The sequence below is a fragment of the Platalea leucorodia genome (assembly GCF_965183815.1).
Source record: "Platalea leucorodia genome assembly, chromosome: 1".
Classification (NCBI taxonomy): domain Eukaryota; kingdom Metazoa; phylum Chordata; class Aves; order Pelecaniformes; family Threskiornithidae; genus Platalea; species Platalea leucorodia.
The window spans coordinates 34,442,363-34,465,426 of record NC_138823.1 but is presented as its reverse complement, the minus strand read 5'-3'; positions in this window follow the sequence as shown (position 1 = coordinate 34,465,426).

Here is a 23,064-nt window from a genome sequence, read left to right as displayed (position 1 = left end):
TTACATCTGCAGTCATGTTCACTATTAAAAATGCAACTAACTATGGAGAATTTCCTTTTTTAACTGCAGCAGAAAAATATGCTTTGTAATAAAGGGAGACTGACGGAGGTAAAACAAAGATTAGGCCCTTTCAACAGCAATCACTTAGTTGTATAGTATAGTTCAAAGCACAACACAGAGAAACAGGAAAATAATGAACAACCCGTGCAGAGGTGACTTTAGGAGAGAGTAGAATGAGATGTTAAAAATAAACAAAACAAGTCATTGATGAGAGCTATGCTTAATACAAAATGTATCTTTCCCCTTTGAAGGGCAACATCACACATCTAGAATGTCTCATACTGGCTGGGAAAAGAAAGACTAGTTAGTGGCCAAGAACACCCTGATGTTCTGTGCTACAAATTGAAAGTGAAGGTTACTTTCTTGTAGACTTTATCTTAAAGCAGTAAAACGGGTAGCTGCAGCTACAACTGAAAGTATTGATTTTGTAATTTCAGCAAATTAAGAACAAGACAGGAAACCTATTAAACCTTTCCACTGATTGCCAGGGCACTTTTTGGTGATGCTGGTGCTGACATTAAAATTACACGCGCCTGTCTCTTTAAAGCCAAACATATACATTTTACAGAAGATAGTGCCAGTTAACATGCTGAAAAAGGATCTTTATAAATCTGTGTAATTTCACATTTCAGATGTGAAACTTTTGAAGCCTGATGACATGAATGTCAAGCAGCACATCTAAAATTTTCATAAATTATGGTTCATGTTAGATGTGCTTTTATTACATTTTAATAAATTAAAATTTTCACAAAGCCAGAAGATTTTTATAATAATAGCAAAGATGGTAACGCTAGTAATAGCATTATCTGTCAGAACATTATGAGTAATGATTATGTAAAAATCTATGTAACAAAGGCTAACAGAAGAAATGATCAAATTATATTCTTCTGTATCTTGTATAAAACAAGTTATTTTATTACAGTAGCAAAAACCCAACTTCTCTTAAAGCAATATTTAAATTACTTTTAAAAATCGGTGTAATTAAATTCACATGAATTACAATAGTTAAGATCACTTGTTTCATAAAAGATTGTTTTAAAGCTTTGCTTTAATATTACCAAGTATAAATTAAAATGTTGCGTCTTTTACAAATGCAATATTTCTAATACTCCTTAACGAGAAAATTTTTCATTAAAAGTGGGGCAGGGCAAGGGAAATTATACCTGGGTCCACTGTGAACACCCTATAAAGATGTAAGTTTCCAGTTTATCCAATTCATAAATATTTTGTTTCATCTGAGTGGGTATTTGGCATCATTCCAGTGTGTAAACAAGCATGGGTTTTACACACACAAATCTAATTTACAGGCAAGTTATCATCTACATTTACTGTAGTAGCCAGCAGTTTGTGATGTGCCTGTAACAGAAATGCACAGTGATAGAGGAGGTGGTGGGAATGTAAATTTAAAAAGAGAGATTGGATTTGTAACAACAAAGGTGAACTTAAAAAGAGTGGGGGAACACTGCTGAGAGACTGTGAGCCAAAAGTCTCCATCGGAGCAGACTTCAGGAACTTGTAGCAGGTGTTTACACCATCCCTAAACATATGAATGAGAATATGCAGCTTATGTTAGCAGTGAAGCAGCAGAACAGTGTACAAAAATGAGTACCAGGTGTGAAAATGTGTGTCTACAGATAAAGGTATGGAATGGTGAAGTGGATTTAATAGTAAGAAAGATGCGGAATAAGTAGGAGGGCAGACTTAAGAGGAGTGCAGACCTCCAGACAAATGAACAAGCAAAATCTTTTTTCTCTGCTGAAGGAGTAATGCACTTGGGGAATGCTGGAGCTCTGTAACCAGCCATCCAAAACCAGCAGAAGTTCAGGTGCTAACAGTGACTGCAGCACGTCTCTTCAGTTTACCATGCACATGCATACCTGCTTTCCCTTTGTTTTCACAGCAGATATGCCAGGCTATTTGATGCCTGCCAAGTTGGATACACATTGCATATTACAAGTATATTCAGATAACACCTATAACTCCACAAAAGTGTTAGTACTTTATTGTACTGCACAGGCAGAAAATTGCACAGAGACATCCAGCTCCCGCACACCTCACAGTCTGAGGCTTTGCTGAATCTGGAGCAATGACTATGAAGAGGAGAAAGATGCAATAACAGTAACTACAGGTGCACACATAAGTTATTCACAGTGGCCTAAATACTTACAGGTGGCCACCAGGATAACCACTCCCAGATGGTGGTGATTTGTAGGGAGAGAGGCTAAAGGTAGGTTTTAAGGAGGAATTTAAAGGGATAAAGATCAGTCACTGCTTGAGAGATGACACTTTGTTTGGTACAGGATGGCTTCAATAACCTGAGAAGGAGCTTTAACTTACCTTGCTAGAGTTCCTTCTCGACATTTGATAATGCTAAGATTTTATTAAACCTACTGTGGGTTTGAGCCTTCTCCTGAATTTCTCTTTGAACTGTCTTTTCTTCCTATTAAATGTTGGTTTTCCTTTCCTCCATCACAGGTAGTCACTACCTGACACTCTCCTGTAGATCTATAATTTTGCCAGAGTTGTGAGTGGTGGTGTTTCCACCTAAATTTTATCACAGGGTTTTCTGATTTGTTTGTAATTTTTTTCAGATTCACCAGAACTTTTAATTGCATTTATCTTTTAATGGAATGTCCCAGTTCTGAACTGGAACATATGTGCGTATATGTTATACATTTTCATATGTGTATTTATGTATAGAACTATAAACTTGTACCAAAATCCCCCACCTATTGATTTCAGGAAGGTGGAAGAACCAAGAATGGCTGTGTGGCAGAAGGTGCACCCTAAAATGTGCAAGTCCTTCCTTTACTTGATACAAAGTGAAGTTTAGAATGTCAGTCTTCCACATCCAGGGAGAAGACCTAAAAATTCAGACTGAAATAATGAATAATATTTTTTTTCTGCATACAAGACATGGATGGAGACATACACAAAAAGAACCGGTAGCCAGGTAAGGTGGGACAGTTGCTGGAATACTGCACAAAAACCAGAACATGGTCCAGTGTATAGGTCTCCCACAGTCCTGGGAAGAGTCCTCATTAAAAGCTCTTTTATCGTATTCTGCAAAATTTGCTTTCCATATGAAACACTTGGAGAATCTGGGTTATGACCCAAGACTGAAAGGGGAAAAAAAAATATTAAATCTCCCAAAACGCTGCAGTGTAGGAGAATCATGTTCTGCACACCTTTACTTTCCCACTGAGGGTAATAGAAGTTTTTTTGACACACATGAACCTGTGCTCAAGAATGCACACGTGCACACTGGAAAACACTGATCTTTATTAAAATTTGATTTTTTTCCTTGAAGCCTGTCCAGAAGCGCAGAACCAGAACTGTCCAAAGGCCACTTGAAATTGAATCAACAGGTGACAAAAAGTTTGGCAGAAACATGTTGATTTTGTGGAAGGTAATTTTGGATAAAAATCCCTCTATTTCTTAGTGTGTTGTAAATGGCAAGAACTAAATTCATTTGTGTAGTTGAGGTAAGGTTATGTACTACTGCTGGAATTGTGAATTAGTTGGAAAATGTGTCTACTGATGTTCTTGAGATATTAACATGAAGCTCTCAGGGGCTGATTTTCAGTATACGTACTGTGAAAATAACACTTATATTTGAGGGGTAAGGAAGTTAATATTTGAGTGGTAAGAAAGTTAATAAAGATTAAGTTCATAAGCCTCTCTGATAACAGGATTGTGCTAAATGAAATGGTAGCAAACATGGGATATGCTTGTAATAAGTGGCATCATTTCAAACTTAAGTCCCAACAAAGTGTCCGCCTGAATTTCACAGAAATAGTGTAAAAATAGCATAAGCAAAATAAATTCCTACAAGTTAAACTGAAGAGAGAAATAATGAATTTAAACCATCTTAAATAAATTGCTGAAATAATGAAATCATCATTCTTGGATGATGTCGCCAAACTAGATGAACACAGATCTATACAAACCTAGTATCAGTAATAGATTTTGTACTAGAAATAGTGATAATTTTTGTAAGCATCCAAATAGACTGTTATTATAAATGGTGATGAGGGAAATAGGAAAAGAGAAAAAATGCTTTCTGGCAGTTTGTTTTCTTCTGCATACAGTATACACTATTCACATATAATAAATACACAACATGTATGCCTGTTGGGGTCTACACAAGGTTTTTTACTGTCTAAGTTCTGATTTTCCTTGGTTTCTTCTTTCACCTAGGTAAGCAAACTGATAGAAATCAAGCATTCCTTCACGAAGAATTGACTTTTTCATTTAGAAATCATTGAGTGCTAAATATTCTTTGATGACCTGAAAAATGTTTCTAAGGATAGCAGAAAGGAGAAATCTTTTGATGTTAAAAGGCAATTTTTTCTTCTTCCACCGCTTTCAAACAAGAAAAAAGAGAGAGAGAGAAGAGTGAAAAGAGAGAAATTATGCTTTCAGTTTATGGAATTCAGTGGTGTGTGAAATTCATAACGGAATTTTGTTTTTATTTTCTTTGTTCCCTCTAAGTTTTCCTTATTGTTTAGTCAATGTTTCTACTCGGGCAAATACATGAAAGTAATGATTTTGTCTCATGGTTGTGACTAATAAAGATGTGGTTAAAGGCAGAAATGGTAAATTATTGTCTTGAATCAAACTTGGAAATAGTCAAGAAAATATCAGATGTTTTCCAGAAATAATTAAGTGAAAATCAATAGCTCTGTTTGTCAGTTCCTTACTACTTCTTACCTTTTCTCTTTTCTCTAAGAAGGAAGAAATGGGTTGAATTTTGGTTTTGGTTAAATCTCAGAGTGTTTGGGTGTTTTTCTGAACTTACTGAAATCATTCCCTTTCTAGCTGCTTAGGCAGTTTCCATTGTTCTTTCTTCATCCTTGAAATGCCTTTTTTTTTTTTTTTTTTTTTTTACTGGGAATAAGGCGCTTTCTTAATCTGCTTTCCTTTATTATTTATATAAATCAATTAACAGCTTTGCAGAAAAAATGCCGAGAGTGGTGTTTCTCAACTTTGTTGCCTATTGCTCTTCTCCTATATAGTACCATTTGCATCTCTCCCTCCCAGCTACACTTTCAGACACCATAAGCAGTATTCTGTTCGCTGTTCTTGGGCTGCTTTCTCTGCCCATGCCCCTCTTTTCTGCCTTGGAGAGTGCTTTCCAGACTGGGAAATACTGAGTCTATTAGTCATAGTGCAACTGGATGTGTATGCTCAGCAGGCATAAAGAGTTTTCCATCTTCTGTTAATTAAGAGGTCTTCCCTCCTAAGCCACCACTCTTTCAATTTGAGTGACTGCTAGCATCACTCCTGGATCTTCCACTGGTCCTCCACTCCAGTTCCAGTTTTCCCAGTAAATATCTTCCAAAAGAGGAGGATCGTCTTTCCCCACGGCCCCCATTTTTCCATACTGAGTCTGGAAGCTGAATATGGCTTCACCTGTCTCTGCTATGTTTCCATGTTTCCCACTGAAAAGAAAATCCACCAATAATTCCCGTAAACCTAGAGAAGAGATATTAGAACATTCTGTCTGCTGACTCTGGCACTGTCCTTATCTTTGAAGTCTCAGCTTTTGTAGTGGTGAATGCCTAGATGTGGAGCTTGATTTCTTTAACAGGATGACCAGGTAGTGGTTTAAAGCTGGGGCTGAAAAGTTGCAGCCTCAGCATGTCTGGAGAAAAGCTTGAACTTACATCTATGAATTTGAGGTATGATACCTTAACTGCTTTTTCACATGCTAAATGGAGGATAATGAAACTAAGACAAGGCAAGATTAGAAGAATATTAAAGCAATTTTTTATGGTGAAGAATAGTTTCTAAAGGGAAGCATTAGAAGCCTTGTAGTGGGTTGACCCTGGCTAGATGTCAGGTGCCCACCAAAGCCGCTCTATCACTCCTCTCCTCAGCTGGAGAAGAGAGAAAATATAATGAAAGGCTTGTGGGTCGAGATAAGGACGGGGAGAGATCATTCACGAATTACTGTCATGGCCAAAACCGACTCAACTTGGGGAAATTAGTTTAATTTATTACCAATCAAATCAGAGTATGGTAACAAGAAAATAAAACCTAAATCTTAAAACACCTTCCCTCCATTCCTCCCTTCTTCCCAGGATTAACTTCACTCACGATTTCTCTACCTCCTCCCCTCCAGCAGTGCGGGGGGATGGGGAATGGGGGCTGCGGTCAGTTCATCACATGTTGTCTCTGCCGCTCCCTCCTCCTCAGAGGGAGGACTCCTCACACTCTTCCCCTGCTCCAGCATGGGATCTCTCCCACAGGAGACCGTTCTCCACCAACTTCTCCACCGTGAGTCTTTCCCATGGGCTGCAGTTCTTCATGAACTGCTCCGGAGTGCGTCCCTTCCACAGGGTGCTGTCCTTCAGCAGCAGACTGCTCCAGTGTGGCTCCCCTGCAGGGTCACAAGTCCTGCCAGCAAACATGCTCCAGTGTGGGCTCCTCTCTCCACGAGGCCACAGGTCCTGCCAGGAGCCTGCTCCAGCATGGGCCTCCCATGGGGTCACAGCCACCTTCGGGCATTCACCTGCTCCAGCATGGGGTCCTCCATGGGCTGCAGGTGGATATCTGCTCCAGTGTTACCCTCCATGGGCTGCAGGGGGACAGCCTGCCTCACCAGGGTCTTCACCATGGGCTGCAAAGGAATCTCTGCTCCAACTCCTGGAGCACCTCCTCCTCCTCTTTATTCACCGACGTTGGGGTCTGCAGGGTTGTTCCTCTCACATATTCTCATTCCCCTCTGTGGCTGCAGTTGCACAGGTTTTCCCCCTGCTTCTTAAATAAGTTATCTCAGAGGCGCAACTACCATTGCTGATAGGCTTGGCCTTGACCAGCAGTGTGTCCGTCTTGGAGCCGGCTGGCATTGGCTCTATCGGACATAGGGGAAGCTTGTGGCAGCTTCTCACAGAAGCCACCCCTGTAGCCCCCTCTGCTACCAAAACCTGGCCACACAAACCCAATACAAGCCTGCAGCCTGGGACATCTAAAACTGGTTTGTTCATAGCCTTAGGAAGCTTATTCTTGGTAGCTACTGTGTACAGCTTAAATCTGGACTAGACGATAAAGCGAGACGTGTATGCTTCCTTGAAACTTCATTTTTTTTCCAAAATCAGGAACAAAATCTTACCTGTCTACTAAGGAAGATCATACAATGAAAGAAGGTGACCGGTCTCTACATAGTCATGTTAACTAGTGAGCAGTCCCAGGCTGCCTGTTGAAGTGTGTTTCTTTGAGGAAGTCTCCCTCTAAGTGGGAAAACTTTGTTCTTATTAGCAATATGGATGCAATTGGCTTCATCACTTAGCCAGGGGAACCTGAGCTCAAACATGAACACTGTTACCAAAGGCAAATATAGATATAGCTTAAGGTTTTCTGTCGTATTTTGTGGCAAGAAGAAGCAGCTTTGAATAGATTTTTTTTGTATTCTCAGCCTTAAGCAAATGAGTACTGCCACAAACACACACACATACACACACACACACATGCACACACATGCATGCACACAAGAAAGTCAAGGGATGGGTTTAAATATTGCATTTTTTAAAGTGATACATCGTAAGTTCTTATTATGTGTCTTATCTTTTACACTGCTAAGATACATGGGCTTTTAATTTCGAAACCTGTGCCTACAAATGTGACAGCAAGAAAATTACTATTTAAATATGAAACCTGAGTTTCATATTCAAGTGCATATTTCCAGGAAGAAGGAGATGGAGATTAGAAATGTTTTCTCAACTGTAAAGCCATCTATTTCTTCAGGAAATTATTTTGGCAAACTGAGAAGAGAAGGTTTGAAGGATCTGTCAGTGAAGGAGGCAATATCTAAGCAGCAGGAGTGTTGTCCTACAAAGAACAGGCAGTTCGATAACCTTTCTAATGAATGTAATAACAACTAAGCATTAAAGTAGATTGCTAAGGAAGATTGTGGAATCTCCATTGTTGTTTTTTAAGAAAAGAGTATTAGAAAAATATCCATCAGGACTGGTTCAGGTGAGGCCTTGCTGTACAGGGTAGGATTGTTGATTTACGAGGGGTTTTTCTGGCTCAATTTTACCTCTTCTGAAAGAGCAGGTAGATTTTTAAGGGGTGGTTCTGAGAGGATGACAAACCTCCATAGTCTCTTCTTAGTCAAGACTTGTGGTTTGAAACATTATCTTCTAGTAAGCACTTCCAAACAACAGAAGCAAGTGAATGTTGTTAGATATTTAAAAGAAGCAATAAGATTAAAACTGGGGGTTGTGGCTTGCAATCCCAACAGTGTTCTGTTGAAAGGGAAGTGGACATGGTCTGACAGTGAGGCTGTAGAAAGATCAGCCTCAGAAGGGATCTTTCTTGCCGAGATGTCTGCAAAACCCTTGTTTTACTGTAGGGTAGTAGGGAGAAGGGGGAACAAAGCTGCAGTTCTGCACACATGGGTATGCACTTGTGGCCTTCTGGCTACTGCAGTGCTGTTGCTGCCTGAGCTCCATGCACGCTCTCTGATCTAACTCCTCTTCACAGATCTGTTGCACACAGCCCAGGATTTAGGCCAAAGGGTTTCACACCTCCCCAGAGGAGAATAGCAATCAAGTCTTCCTGGTGGTCCCCAGAAGCGAGTCTCTCCCTCACATACAGGGAGCAGGACCCAATGGAGTTGAGATTTTGCTTAGCTTCGCAATTCACCGCAGACATGAACGGACCCTCCCTGTCCTCACTGAAAACAATTCCTATGGCAGAGACATGGGTGCAAATTGTGAGCTGGTCTGCTCACAAAGACTCTTGAAAGGTATACTCAAATTTTTTTTCTGTTGCTTTGAATTTAGAGGAATTTAACTTTTGATAAAACTTTTATTGCAGTGCAACTGCTGACTGGGTTTAGCAGGAGGAGGGTTTCTCTCACCCCCTTTGAATAGCTGAGCAAAGATGGTGTCTGGGGAGAAGAGGGAAAGAGAGAAAGCAGCTGAAAGACCATCAGACTGTCAACCTGGAACACAGCTACTCAGCACATGCATCTCTGCTGGCTTGTAGTACCTTGTACTGCATCTACCAAAAAAGATGATAATCCAGGAATGACTATCCACAACCTAAAATATGCCTGCTGAGATGGAAAGTGTTATCTACCCATTTCATATTTCTTATAGAACAGACGTTGGATTTGTAGTGGTTCAGAGTGGTAAACCTTAAATGAATCACTTAAGGAGCATGAGGGTGAGTGGTTTCTGTTTGGCCTAGCGAACCATCCTTTCCTAAAGGATTGGGAAAGGGAAGGTAATTAGGAGAGAAAATGGAGCAGTCCTTTGCACCTGAGTGCATTTTCTCCCATGGAATATAGGTCACAGGATAAAACACATTTGCAATATTGGAACTATCTTTCCTGAAACCAAAGATGCAAATTTAGCGCATGCGATTCACATTTTTGTTCCCTGCACAAACAAAGGTGATACTACTGGAATTCTGATGAAGTCTAATGAGGGAAAGTGTAATGTATTCATTCCTTCCACTCTGGCTTCTTGAACAGATTAGCTGCAGAATTTGCCCTTCTTCATACTCACAAAACATAAACATAGTTAAAAGGAAATCATAATACTACTTGATGCAAACCCAGTGCTTAATTTTTTTAATCTTTAAAGAATAAAAGTTAATATGTCAATAGCAAATTAAGCAGATGACAACTCAATCTATTTATATTAATGGTTAATAATCAGCAGATTAACACTGACTCATACTAAGAGCAGGTTTGTGTCTGGACAGTAGGAGGTGATAACATCCTACTCAACTAAGCCGTGTTTACCCCAGAATTATGTGACCAAGTCATATGATTCTTAAAGGAACTAGCAGACAGAAACCCTAACTTAGATAGAATTTTGTACAGAAATGTAATAAAAAGTATAGAAAAAGAAGCATGGAGACATTTTCAGAGAATAATTTAATTTGTAATTATTTTTGTATATACTATATACATAGTATGTTTTTTCATGTTTATGAATACATACTTTGCATACACTACACCTATACTTGCATAAACATTCAGATAGGTTGGAGATAGCCATTATCACTTGTTAGGATAGCTTAATTAAAATTGCTTATTAAAACCCTTTAATTCGTTAGTGATAAAATCTTGATTAGTACATTTTCCTGCTAGGTGACCTTCTAATTTAATAGAAAACGAATTTTTAAATGGAGAAAAATGCCTGTGGCAGAGATTTTGTGCAAGTGAATAGAGTTTGTAATACACATAGGGATATAATCGAGCCTAATTAGTGAGGGTGCAAATGAATTTTTATTTCATACACCAGAAGTGTCATTGATGAACCATGGTTCAGAGTTTGAAATGCATTCAGGCTGGCAGTGTGGGACTGAAGTCTGTGGGAAAATCACAAGCTAATTCATTGATTGCCCCTTGGAAATTACTGCTGTTAATTGTTAGGTAATTAACATGGAGCTACAATTATACTGGCCTTAGGGGGTGATTAATGTTTCAACATGTCACATTAGCAGCGGCTGGATTTTAAAAGCTTTTCTTTTCACATGGTTTAGAGACAGATGGTATATTGTCTATGGAAAATTGTTTTTTACTAAAGTTTATACCAAGACTAAGTGAATATTCTTTTTGTGCTACAGCGTATTTTTATATAGTTGAATTGTAAGCATCTTGGTCTGATGCACCTTAAGAAATAATATTTGTTTAAAAAAATCCCCATTATACCTGCTATGAATGCATAAAATATGCATGTTGAAAGGAAATTATTTCTGTTCTTATTTTTCATGTAGAAAATCAAAAATAGATAATGTAAGATTAGACCACTTCATGGCAGCTCTTACATTATTGGTGATGATACAGGGAAAAGAATTGCACAATATGATACTTATTACAATCAATATAATTTAAGCAGAAACCAAATAAAACATGTTGAACAAATGCATTTAGTAACAGTAATAAAGAGTATATTAATATCTCCACACTTCAATACTATACTTTGTTCTGTGTTAAGATTTTTTTCTCACAGTTCCAAGAGTCAGAATAAGACTGGCATGGACTTTTTAGAATTGTACTGTGTTCTGCTTTAGCTGTTAATAAGCAGAATTAAATCCTTAAAATTTTCCATCAAAGACAGCACTGCCTGTGTTAGGAAGACTGTCAATGTGATCCTGGGATGACTACTAATGTTTTCTTTTTTTTTTTTTTTCCCCCTCTATGAGCTGCTACACTAGATAGACATTTTGCAAACTGGTGGGTTATTGGTAATCACTGTGTAAATATTTTCTTGGTAGTATTTCTAAGATATGTCCTATGTATGTCCCTGTTTGCAGTAGAAGATGGAAGTTTTGAAAGTGTTTCAATTTTTTCTCATAATTGAGTATGACATTAAGTCTTGTGAAGGAATATATTTAAAAGTCACACTTGGAATACTTTCTAGAAATTCTTTAGGTTTGTAGGACTATTTTTTTGTTTTCCGTAGCCAATGAAGTCACATAGTCCAAGAGATGTAATGGACTTCTGGTAGTTGAAAGGACCGGTTTCTATGACAGCGTATATCTTTCTCTTTTTCTTTTTTTGTTTTTTGGCTTCCTGTGATATTTCAAGTTGTAATCTTTCTTAGTAGTCTCATACGATGGCCTTTGTTATGACTCTAGTAACTTGCATTTGTATTGAATGTTCCACTGCAACATATGACAGAAATCTTTATTATTTTCAGCCATGCCTGCTAATAACTTTTAATTTCTGTTAAAACGTCTAAATCTAGAGGATATGTTTCGGCTTTAAAAATAGCCTTTTTTAGAATAAAAAGCAAAGAAATGTAGCAGGAAGAATAGACATCTAAATTTTGTAAATATTCTTTTGTCTTTGTAATTTTTCTTTCTACAGAATAATATGAATTAAAACTTTAGTATGTGCCTAGGTTTCATTCAGTTCAATTTTCTTACTTTCTCAGAGGACCCTGGGTGTTACCTAAACATGCAAAGTGTCAGTGACTGAACTGGAAGAGGAGGATTTTATGAAGACCTTAATGAATAGAATGATTAGAAATGATTATACAGCAGGAGATCACCTGCATTTGGTTAGTCATCCAAGCTTTCCTGTGCTTTTGTTCGAGTGATCAGGAGCCAGAAAATCTCAGTACATGGGTTGGTTTAACTGGAGATTCTGACCACTGCTTTTAAAGAGCAGTCGTAGTAAGCTGATACAACGCTTGGTCAGCAAAACCCTTAAGCATATGGTTAACTTTAAGCACATGAGTAGTTCTGTTGACATTACAATTAAGTTTCTACTTACATGTTTTGTTAGATTAGGGTCATTGCTCTGGGAGGACTCCATAGGGGAAGAACACTGTAATTGGCAGTCTTATGAAGTTACTCCTGGCCATGTGTCTATGGAATAGTACATTCGTCTGTCCAAAACCCTCAAATCAAAGGATCTGTGGTCATATATCCCAGGACAGTTCCCAGTTTACACTAAGGCCATTCTGGACTTCCTTAGTATGTAAGAGATATGCAACTATTATTTATGCCTGCTTTAAGAACTGTCTGCATTGCCAGTGCATTAATAAGAATGAGCACCAGGCTCTACATGATTATTTGATCACTAGTAAAAGCTTGAGGCCATAGCACTCCTCAAATGTATGTTCTAGGCATTTATGTCAGACGTTATGTTATGTTGGATTCTTTTCTTCTGAGTCTCCTTTTGATTTCTATTTATGGAGGTATTTTTTTGTGCTAGTTTCCATATTTTATGAAAGCAGTGCCTGTGTTTCTAGCCTATTTTAAATTTAGGCTTTTATGGTAGTTGGCTGTAACATGAGCGCTAAAAGTGGTGAAAAGAATAGAAGGAAACTCTGCATAGATTGATTTCTGTTCTTTCTTTTCTAAAGTGACTGTAATCACCCTACTAATAAAAATCATTGGGAGAATATCTTGAGTCTCAGGATTTCCAAGTTTGACTCATAAATTCTGAAGGCTCTCTAGACCAGCATACTTCAGAGGACACAATACAGAAGTTGTCTGTCCCTTGCTAAGAAACAGCGAGATCTGTGAAACAGGCATTGTATTATTCTACTACAGTTTGCATAAGGAACTGGAGTGAAAACCTTGGTTGCTCTGCGGAAAGGATGCTTGAGGAGAAGGCTACCAGGAGTATGGAAAAGTATCTGAGGAATGGGCTTGTTTGAAGGAAAGGTAAGGAGGTGAAATAAAGGAATTTCCCCTTTCTTTGTGAAGATTTAAGGCATTTTGTTGTCTTTGCAGCAAGTTGCCCCTCTCCCTCCCCAGGGGTTTTTATTCTAGCAGTTTTATCACACTTAATTGGAAGAAAGAATTGGAGATGGATTTGTATGGGTAAAAAATGACACGAAGAGCATTGCACCTCTCAGCAGATAAGTGTAAATATGCATCTGGCACAGGATATAGTGTTCCAGAAAAACACAGCTCCTGACAGGAGCCTTCTGCAAAATCTCTGGCCCTTTGAGTGAAGTTTGTGGGTGCCTTTGGCTCTTCTGCCATTGACAAGGCTCCATACATGGCCGCTCACGTGAACAGACTACCTTTCAGCCATTTGTTCCCTTCCTGCTCCCCACCTCATGACTCAGTGAGCTTGTTTGTCTACCAGCTATATGGGCATATTCACCTCTCTCCCAGGAACATCAATCAGGTTTGTGGGAAATATGTATGCATTTACATTTAAAACATTAATAATGATTGGAAAATTACTCTAAACCTCTATTTAAAAAAAAAAAAAAAAGGAACAGAACTCCCCATTATACCTGTTCTCAAGATTTTATATTTGTATAAGAGACACCTGTCTTAAAGAAAGCTATCCCTGACAGATATGGCTAGAAGACACAGATCTCAACTAGAACACACATTCAAAGATTTCTTACTTAAAGAAAAAAAAAATAAAAAGAAAAAAAATTGAGGAAATCCAGAGAAAGTATATGCATGGAAAGTTAAAGACATGAAAGCTGCTGTCTTTTTGAAATTTCACACCAATCAACTAGTTTGTAGGGAAAAAAATGGGAATGTATGCTTATTTTAAACCCATCTGAGAACACAGCCCACTGGTGGAGTGACTACCGAGCACCTCCATATCTGTATGTGCCTGTGCTTGTATGCATAAGAATCAAATTTCAATCCAATTACTTCTGGGGGAAAAATGTCAAGGATTATCAAACTAAAAAAACTTGAAAATGAAAATACTGTCAAGGTTGGTCAATTTTTAGGAAAAGCAACTTTTAAGAAAGTCCTTTAAAATCCCTTATTTGACCTCTTTGCATGTTTTTCCACAGATTTATTTGCAGTCTTCACTCCTAAATAAGTCTTTGCGCTTCTGGACAGCCATTCAGAAATTAAATACTTTTTGCTCTCACTTTTTAACTATTTCTTCTGATCCCCCACTTCATTTCCTGCTTGTGCAGTCGGCAATATACCTGTATTTTTTACTGTTGTGTCTCATTGTCTATTCTGGAACCCTCCTCTTTGAAATAAATCTTCTGACCTTCTCTTTCTAATGCCTAATGACCACAATGGGCTCCTCACCAGCTTTGCTCGTAATCTTATCTTTTCTGTCATTGACTGTATAAATCTGTTTCTGTCACAGAAAAACTTACTTCAGGCTTGTTCTTTGAAAGCTTGCTCAAAGCTCACTGGCTTTGCATCATCCTGTAGAGTTCCAGCATAAAATTGCCCACTTTCTCCATGCTCTTTCTCACAGTTCAAGTTTCACGTTATCTTGGTCTTTTTGAGAGAGCAAAATAGTTTGTCTCTGCTTTTGCAAGTGTACCAATTTTAGACTAATTTGGTTTTTGGTTAGTTTGTTTTTTTTTTTTTCCATTGTGCTGATAATTGCCAGTATTACTTCATAGAGGTGGCTATGCATATAACTTAATCAGGTTATCTGAATGCTTAGAGATGAGCTGAAATATTGGTTCTTGGCTGAATCCAGAATCCAAAGAGGCTAATTTTCTAGGGGACTACGGCGGAACTGTAGGTATGCATTCGCACTTGCTATGTATCTCTGCTTTCTGCATATGCATCTGTCCTCCTGCACGCCCTTTGTATTCTTTTAAATATAATCATTATCACTGTGAGTAACTTGAGTTTAGTGAGTGTAACTTAAGTGTTTAAAGCCGTTTGTCCAGATACACTGCCCCTAAAGAACTCCACAGAGAGACCGAGTGCCTCAGATCAACTGCTCTGCAGCTGTCTAGGCAGAGTGTTTCTTCACATAATTCACATGGTGCCTGTTCCAGCAAAGTTGTGCTAGCCAAACTAGACAAGACTCACTTAGCCCTTTTCTGTGGCAAGCTTGATATCCAGCATGTGCATAATGACCTAGTTTAAAGTACTGGATATCCAATGTATTTTTAGGGACACATACAGTATTCTTTGCTAACATCTGCTGCACATTGACTGATCTTCATCAAGATTTATCTGACATATGATTTGACTCTCTTCTCACTAGTAGTGAACTTGCGTATTTAAACTTATTTGAGACCCAGGGGCCTCTCGCTTTGTTAGATTTCTTAATATTTATTACTGCCAATTGAGCAGTGCCACTGAAAAACCTTGCCAGTCCCTCATAATGTCAAACAATAGAAAAAGAAAGTCCTAGAACTGTATGATAGCAGAATGGTGAGGAAATAATACCAAATTTCTGTACATGCTGAGACAAGATGATACTATATATATTGTATACATAGTGCAGTACAGTAAGAAAATAATCTTTACTATACATATATTTATCTTCTACAGCCTTCAAAGATTTTAATTTCAGTCCTTCCAGCTAATGGCATTAGGCCACACTTGATTTTTAAATGTGCCTTTCTGCACTAAGTGTAACATCTGGCATTCCTAAAATCTTTTTCACAATTTCATGTACATTTAAAATGTTATTTTCTAATAATTCTTGTTTTTAAAAAGGATTTTAATATAGTCTATTTCTAAAAAAAATAAAGAATAAATCAAAATATGTAGTAGGGATTAATACAAATGTGTATTAGAAGAGCAAAGAAATCACTGAGACAAGACTAATCATCATTTAGATTATCTGTAGAAGATGATTAAAAAACAAAGGATTGTATGACAAGTTATGTTGATGCCATGTTTGTGTAGCCAAATGTTTCATCTTTATAAATGAAAAAGCCTAAGCAGCTTACAGTGAGACAAAGTAATCATTCAAATTACAAACTTAATAATTTCAAATTACATACTTCATCAAGTTGAGTCTATTGTAACTTAAAATACACAGGGAATGATTCACTCCAGTTGAAAAACAGTAGGTAATATTTCAGCCTTTGTGAAATTGCTGCTTGGTTTTACAAAATTGTTAATGCTATTAAACCATCTCTTTTTAGGATGAATGCTCAGGACTAGTCCTGTTTATAATCCAACAGCTAGTAAGAACATTTTCTTATATGTAAATGGTGATTTATTTGGGTTTTTTTGTTTGTTTATATAAAAGTAAACAGATTTGATCTCCCTGACTGTGTGCTCTTGCTCAAATAATTAGATGTTTTTGATCAAGAGGTCAATCATCCAAATATTTAGCAGAAAGTAAAGTATTTGCTGTTCTTATTGCTCTCGTTGTCAATGGGAGTTTTTCTACTGTAAAGACTAAGTTGAATAGTAATTTTGGGAGGCTGTATGCCTAACATTAGGACTTGTTTTTCTAGAATATTATTGCAAAAAATACAGGAGTGCATATTCCACCTCTGTCATAATTATCTCACCAAAGAATAGGGCTTGGGCTGATCATCAGAATTCTTTTTCCATGCTTTCTGTTTGTGAACTTTCATTGAAGAAATTTCAGGGGAATATGATAATGAATTTATTCTTACTGAAGGATTTCTTCAAATGTCTGGCTCATACTGAACTTCTTTATCAGTGGTATTGATGAGAGCACTAATTTGTTCTTAACTTTGGTGCATATTTCCCTTTCTGTCCCTGGACTGCTTCACTTAATTGCTTTACTAACTGTACTGTATCTGACCCAGAAAGGTTATCTCTGTAGTAAATCTAAGGGTTTTTTATAGAATGTTAACAAAACCAAACCCCAATATTTTAATAGAGCTTTTTCTCACTTCTCTGATTTAGTTTTTCAGAGAGGACACTGTATGCGGCACATGGATATCTGAAATACGTGTATCTGTGACCTGTTTCTCTGCTTTGTCTAGCAGTAAATCGCAGTATTAACGTCAGCGCGATACCCTGAATGCCTTGACAGTTTTTGTTCTTAAAGTACCACAGAAGTTTCATTTAGTTTTCATAAGCCCTGTCTCTGGCACACACTATAAGCTTAACCCATCAGGGGTGGTTTTAAATTAAGATTGTCAGATGTGTTAAGATTCTGTAACATTGCCTTGGACCATAAACTTTTCCTTCAGATGGATATGTTCATCCACTATCTTCATGGCTGTTTGGTCCTACAAATAGCCTGAATTTTGAAAAAAAAACCAAAACAAAATGAACAAACAAAAACCCCCAAACCCCCACCAGTTTTCTTTGTGTCTGAAAAGCTTACTATTGGATTTGTTTGTCTAATAAAAGTTGATATAACATACATAACATTAGGTGTCATCAGTCTAGTTCCCAGTCATTTTTATCTATTCTAGTTTAATTATAATAGCATGAACTTTGTTCATTTCGGTATTAATATGAATTAATGATATAGAATCTTATGTTCCTCTTGTGGTCTGCTGTGAATGAACAAGCATTGAGGAAAATGTAGGGGGTTATGTTTTGTTTTGTTTTTTTCTTTTTCTTTTTTGGAACCAGACAGGAATATTTAGGTAGAAATTTATTCTGTTAATATCTTCTTAAAATTCTACTAAAATAAAATCTGTATGACATTTCCGATAAATTAAAATATATAAATATAAAAAAAAAAGTAATAAAAACTGAGAGAGAAATATCTACCCTTGTAGCTCCTTGTCTGTCCTAGCAGTAACCAAATTAAAAATTCAGTCCAAAATCTGGCTCACTTAGAAAATCTCCTGTTGCTACTCTGGATGTCTAAGGTGGTCAATGGAGGCAAAATTTATAGACGTAGATTTTCAGATGAGAACTAATCTGGGATAAAAATATCAGAACCACAGTCTGGTGAAGGTGCAAATTTGAACTGAGGTAAGAGGAAGAAAATATTATTCCCTATTTTAGAATTAACATTGTCATGAAATATGGGGTCTCCTTGGCATCTTGTGCAGAATTCTGTTAAATAACTTCTATCAGAGATAGGCCAATATGTTTCCTATCATCTGGAGTTTGTTTGCTGCTTGAGAACACCCTCAGCTACATCTGTATAATGGATAAAACAGGAGTCCTCAGGAGCAAGCTTTCTGCTTGCTTAATACCTTGCATACCCACTGGTATGCCAAATCCTGTGGCAATCAGGGACTTAAAATTCAGGCAAAAGCATCCCTAGGCAGTATCACCAGCAAGGCTCTGAGCCTTATCCTGTCATACAGGCAAATATGTTAGCAGACTATGACTTAATTTTATGAGAAAAATTTCCACTCTAAATGTAAAGACCATTCGTGAACTAGATCCTGGAAATGCTTTCTGTTGGAATGACTGATATCAAATAACCAAACAACATTGCTATTATGTGACTTAGCTGCCTGTAATAGCTGGAAGAACGTAAGAGTTGATAGCCAGGGAGCCTCTTTCAGGGACGTACAGGCTGGTGTTGCATATTTCAGCTGAAGCACAGTGTTACATATCACTGTAGTGTTGCGTACACAACAATACTCTTATTAAGTGACTTGTCAAGTGCACTGTATCAGTCAGCCCTCTTGGCTTCCCAGTGGATCAGCACCTCTTTCAGTTCTACCTTCTCACCTCTTCCCTTTCCTAGGTAGGTACATGCATATCTGCTGCATCAGATATGATACAAGTATGGTTTTCTGTCAGAGATTTTATGGTCTCCTCTTTTTTCCTGTTACTGGAGAGGTGACTGCCTCTAAATTTGAAAATATAACATAGTTAAAGATTAAAAAAAAAGGCAACCACTTGCTCTGATAATGCCTTTGTCATAATGCTGAAGAAAAGCAATGACACATTAACAATAGAGACCTCATTTATTATTAAAGAATTGGTTTACTTGCATTTAATTAATCAGATTTATTTCATTTTAATTTAAGAAGCTGTAATTTTGTGTAATGGAAGTGTATGCAGTAACCTGGTATTTGATCATTAGTCTGATAAACAAAGCCTGCCTTCTGATTAACTCTTGGGTATTTCCCTTTCTAATTTTCTTTTTTTTTTTTTTTTTTTCCTGAATCAGAAACCAACAACTGCAAGGAGACCCTTTTTGTAGCTATTTTATCATTAATTAATTGTATGTTTTAAAAATTTTAACAGGAATGCTTAGCCAGAAGACTGATTTTTGTTTAAATATTTGTTATGTTATACATGAGTTCATATAATGACTTATTTTATTTGGCTTATCTTTGCAGTTGCATCCATTAAGGAATAAAAAGTTTAAAAAAAGAGTTTTACATAATTCCTAAGACCTCTTCTATTATCCAATCTGTTCTCCTTCTATTACATGCAATAAGTATTAAACTGTTTGTATAAATACATCAAATTTGCTCTTCACCCAATATTTCCTTTTCCTTCTCTAATATTTACCCCCCTGGAATATTTATAGATTTATATTTGACTGTCACAATAATTTTGCTTACTAAAAAAGCCAAGCTCTTTTAGTCTGATAATCATTCTAACTATTCTTTTCTGCTCCCATTCCTGTTCTGGGAATTTGCCTTTTCTGTGAATATATCCTGCTGAGGACTGACAGGATACTCATTTTAGGATAAGAGAGTCTAAGGAGAATGTTGCACCAATGATACCAGGCATTGTCTATTTAGAATAAAATAAGCTATTATCACAAAGCATTGCCTCGTGGAGTGTGTATGTACATATCCATTCTGATCTGTCATCAGATAAGAAAATTTAATGTTTTCTTTCACTTGTCTTCAACTGATTTCTTCTTAATAGTCAGTAAGCACATCAGCATGGGTTCTCTGGTACCATTCAAATTCATTTGGAGTCCTCCTGCCTATCACATTCTTCCTCAGTGATCTGTTTGCTAGTGATGAGGCCTTTCTGCCTTTTGTTGTTAGTATGCCCCCAGTTTTGCACAAAATTAGCAAAACATTGCCGAAGATCTTTCCCAACACAGAATCCTGGAGAAACCCACTTAATAATGTCGAAACTATCCTGTCAAACTGTTATACCTGGTTTAGACAGTTTCTTACCTACTGAAGAGTTTTTCTGAATCCTGTCTTCTGTGGTTGAAATTGTAGTTTCCTGTGTTGCACCATATAAACTGTTTTGCTGAAGTCTAGATAGATTACATCTACCACATTTTCCAAGACTTAAGTTTATCAAAGAAAATAATTCAGTTAATGTGATGTGATTTACATTAGGTACACCACTGTTGCATTTAGTCTCATTTGCCTTTTACCTGTATGATTCTTATTCTTTTCTTCCACATTTTTTCCCTCGTTGTATGTAGAGTTCAAGTTGTGTTCCAGGTTTTATAGCTCTAAGATGCCTTTGCTTCCTCTCAATAATAAACATGCCATTTCCTATTTCTGGTCACAGGTACTGAATGTGATAGATTTATTAAGCATCCTTGCTTCTGAAGTTGCAATTTCATGTGTTAACTCCTTCAGTATTCTTGGATGTGTATATCAAGATTTTCCTAGTCAGATGGAAGGACACATTAATTTATCTGCATCTTTTTTTTATTCTTTATGTCCACCTGTTCTCCATCATCACCCAGATTGGAAACAGAGCTAAGTATTCATTTAGTTGAGGACTCTATCCAGATTATCATTAATGTCTATTCCTTTCTCCTTGCAGAGCAATCCCATTTTTTCTCTCACTTTCTTTTTATTAATATGTGTACAAAACTTTTTACTATCTGTTTTAATTTCCTTTGGAAGGTTTAACTCATCATTTGACAGTTCTCACTTTTTGTCTATAATTTCTGACTTCCAAGAAGTATCTGTTCTTGCTGGCCAGTCTCTTTTTCCTGTTCTCATAGCTTTTTACTTTTACCAAACACAAACAGAAGAAAAAAAGGAAATCATATGTCAAGGAATTTATTTTTTCCACAACTTTTCCAATAAATCTTACCCAAAGTACTTGAGTGTTTTTTATTATCTTTGCAATATGTATAAACGTGCACATATACACAAATAAATATATTTTCTACCAATAATTTTAATAACTATTTCTGTGAATGCAAATGAAACATCTGTCATAGTACATGAAATGCAGTACCCATATATACATATAACAAATATTGGGATGTTAGAAACAATCATCTAATAGATGAAAAGCTAGTGAACCAAAGCAATTGAGCAAAAAGGACAAGCATATGATCAGAATACTTAACACAGAAAGTGAGGAACTGCCTCACTGCATAAAAAGTTTGCATGTCTTCTTGTAACACTAAATAAAGTAGTCTCGGTGTGTCTTAGGTTGCAAAATGTCTTTCAATCATTATACAAACTCAGGTAACACAGTGGTGTTAGAATAAGCACTTGTACCTTTTTATTATGCCAGATGTACCGTTGCAGATCGTCTGTCCGGGTCTTGTTAAACAAAATTTCTTCTGTGAAGGAGGCCTTACTGTTACATCCTGCAAGAGGTTTTCCCACTATTCAAAGAATTAAAATAAATGTCTGCTTCACACATCATCAACAACCTGTCCATGTATTAATAATGATAAAAGAATAGCATAAGCTTTAATTTTTGTAAGTATGGAGTAACATGTCCTGGCAAAGGAAGAATGCACTTGATTTCTAAGTCTACTGAAAACGGTGCTGTTTAGACTCCAGCATACTGACCATTTTCATTTGTGGATTGATGCCAGGAATAGTGAGCATTATATTCTGTATTATATTTATTTCCAGTGAACAACTAAAAGAACTCCTCCTTTTAGGAAGCTTTCTCATATATAAGATTGAGCCTTCATGTTCCTTTCCAAATGACAAATCTGAAGAGACTGCAGCTGGGATTCAGTCTGAGGGTAAGCCTCCTCATGCCAGGTGCCTCAATATACATTACAGTCAAAGGAGTCAGTGGACTCAGTATAACTGGTAAAGCCTAGAGTGGGAGAGAGCTGAATGGGTGCACACACAACTTAATCCTGTGCTAGGTCTAAGCTGGAGTGTCTTGTGCCATTAGACTGCTGTAGAGTATGTAAGACACCTACATGGAGCTGACAGATATTTACTTCTCCTATGGGAGATTTGGGCTTTTTGGAGCAGCAGCTGGAAGCCAGGAAGAATACCCTGGGCACTAAACAGCTTTGTTAAGGGAAAATTAATTACATCACCAAAGTTAACACGGAATTGAATCCTATCTCCTGTGAAGGGTAACCCTAAGAAATAATTTCTTAACATGTTTAAGTTTGATATGTTAAAATATATTTTAAAGTATACATATTCTGAGGTCTGTGGGGGTAAGTGGGGGGTGGGGGTAAGCTTTAATGTCTTGACTCATTTTTTTCTGAACAGGGAAAGGTGTCTTCACATCATTGGAAGAAGGAGCATAAAAAAAAAAGCATGTGAGGAAACAAAAGGACTAGAGTCCATATGATGGAAAGCACAGCTCGTTATTACTATGTGACCAAATTGCTAGCAGGTGAAGGAACTGGGAAAATTGAAGAAAGTGGGGCAAAGATCAGAAACAGTAGATGTTGATAGTTTTTCCCCTTCTGCATTCATCCAGCTGTCAGACCTGCATATACAACTCCACCACAACACTGAACATATATCACCTAAATCTTCTTCTGGGCAGAGACTTCTCCTAATCTATTCAGTCAATATATAAACGGGTCAGCTATATCTATAAACTACAGACATTCAGGCAGCTTGTTGCTTTCATGCTATTTTCATGTTATAATTCAGTAATTAGATTTTGTACTTAAGGATGTTTGAAACTAGTAACACAACCAATTAAACTTTTTATGAAAATGTCGAATTATTTTTCCAAAGAGAAATATTCTTGGTTAGATCAGCTGGAAAAAAA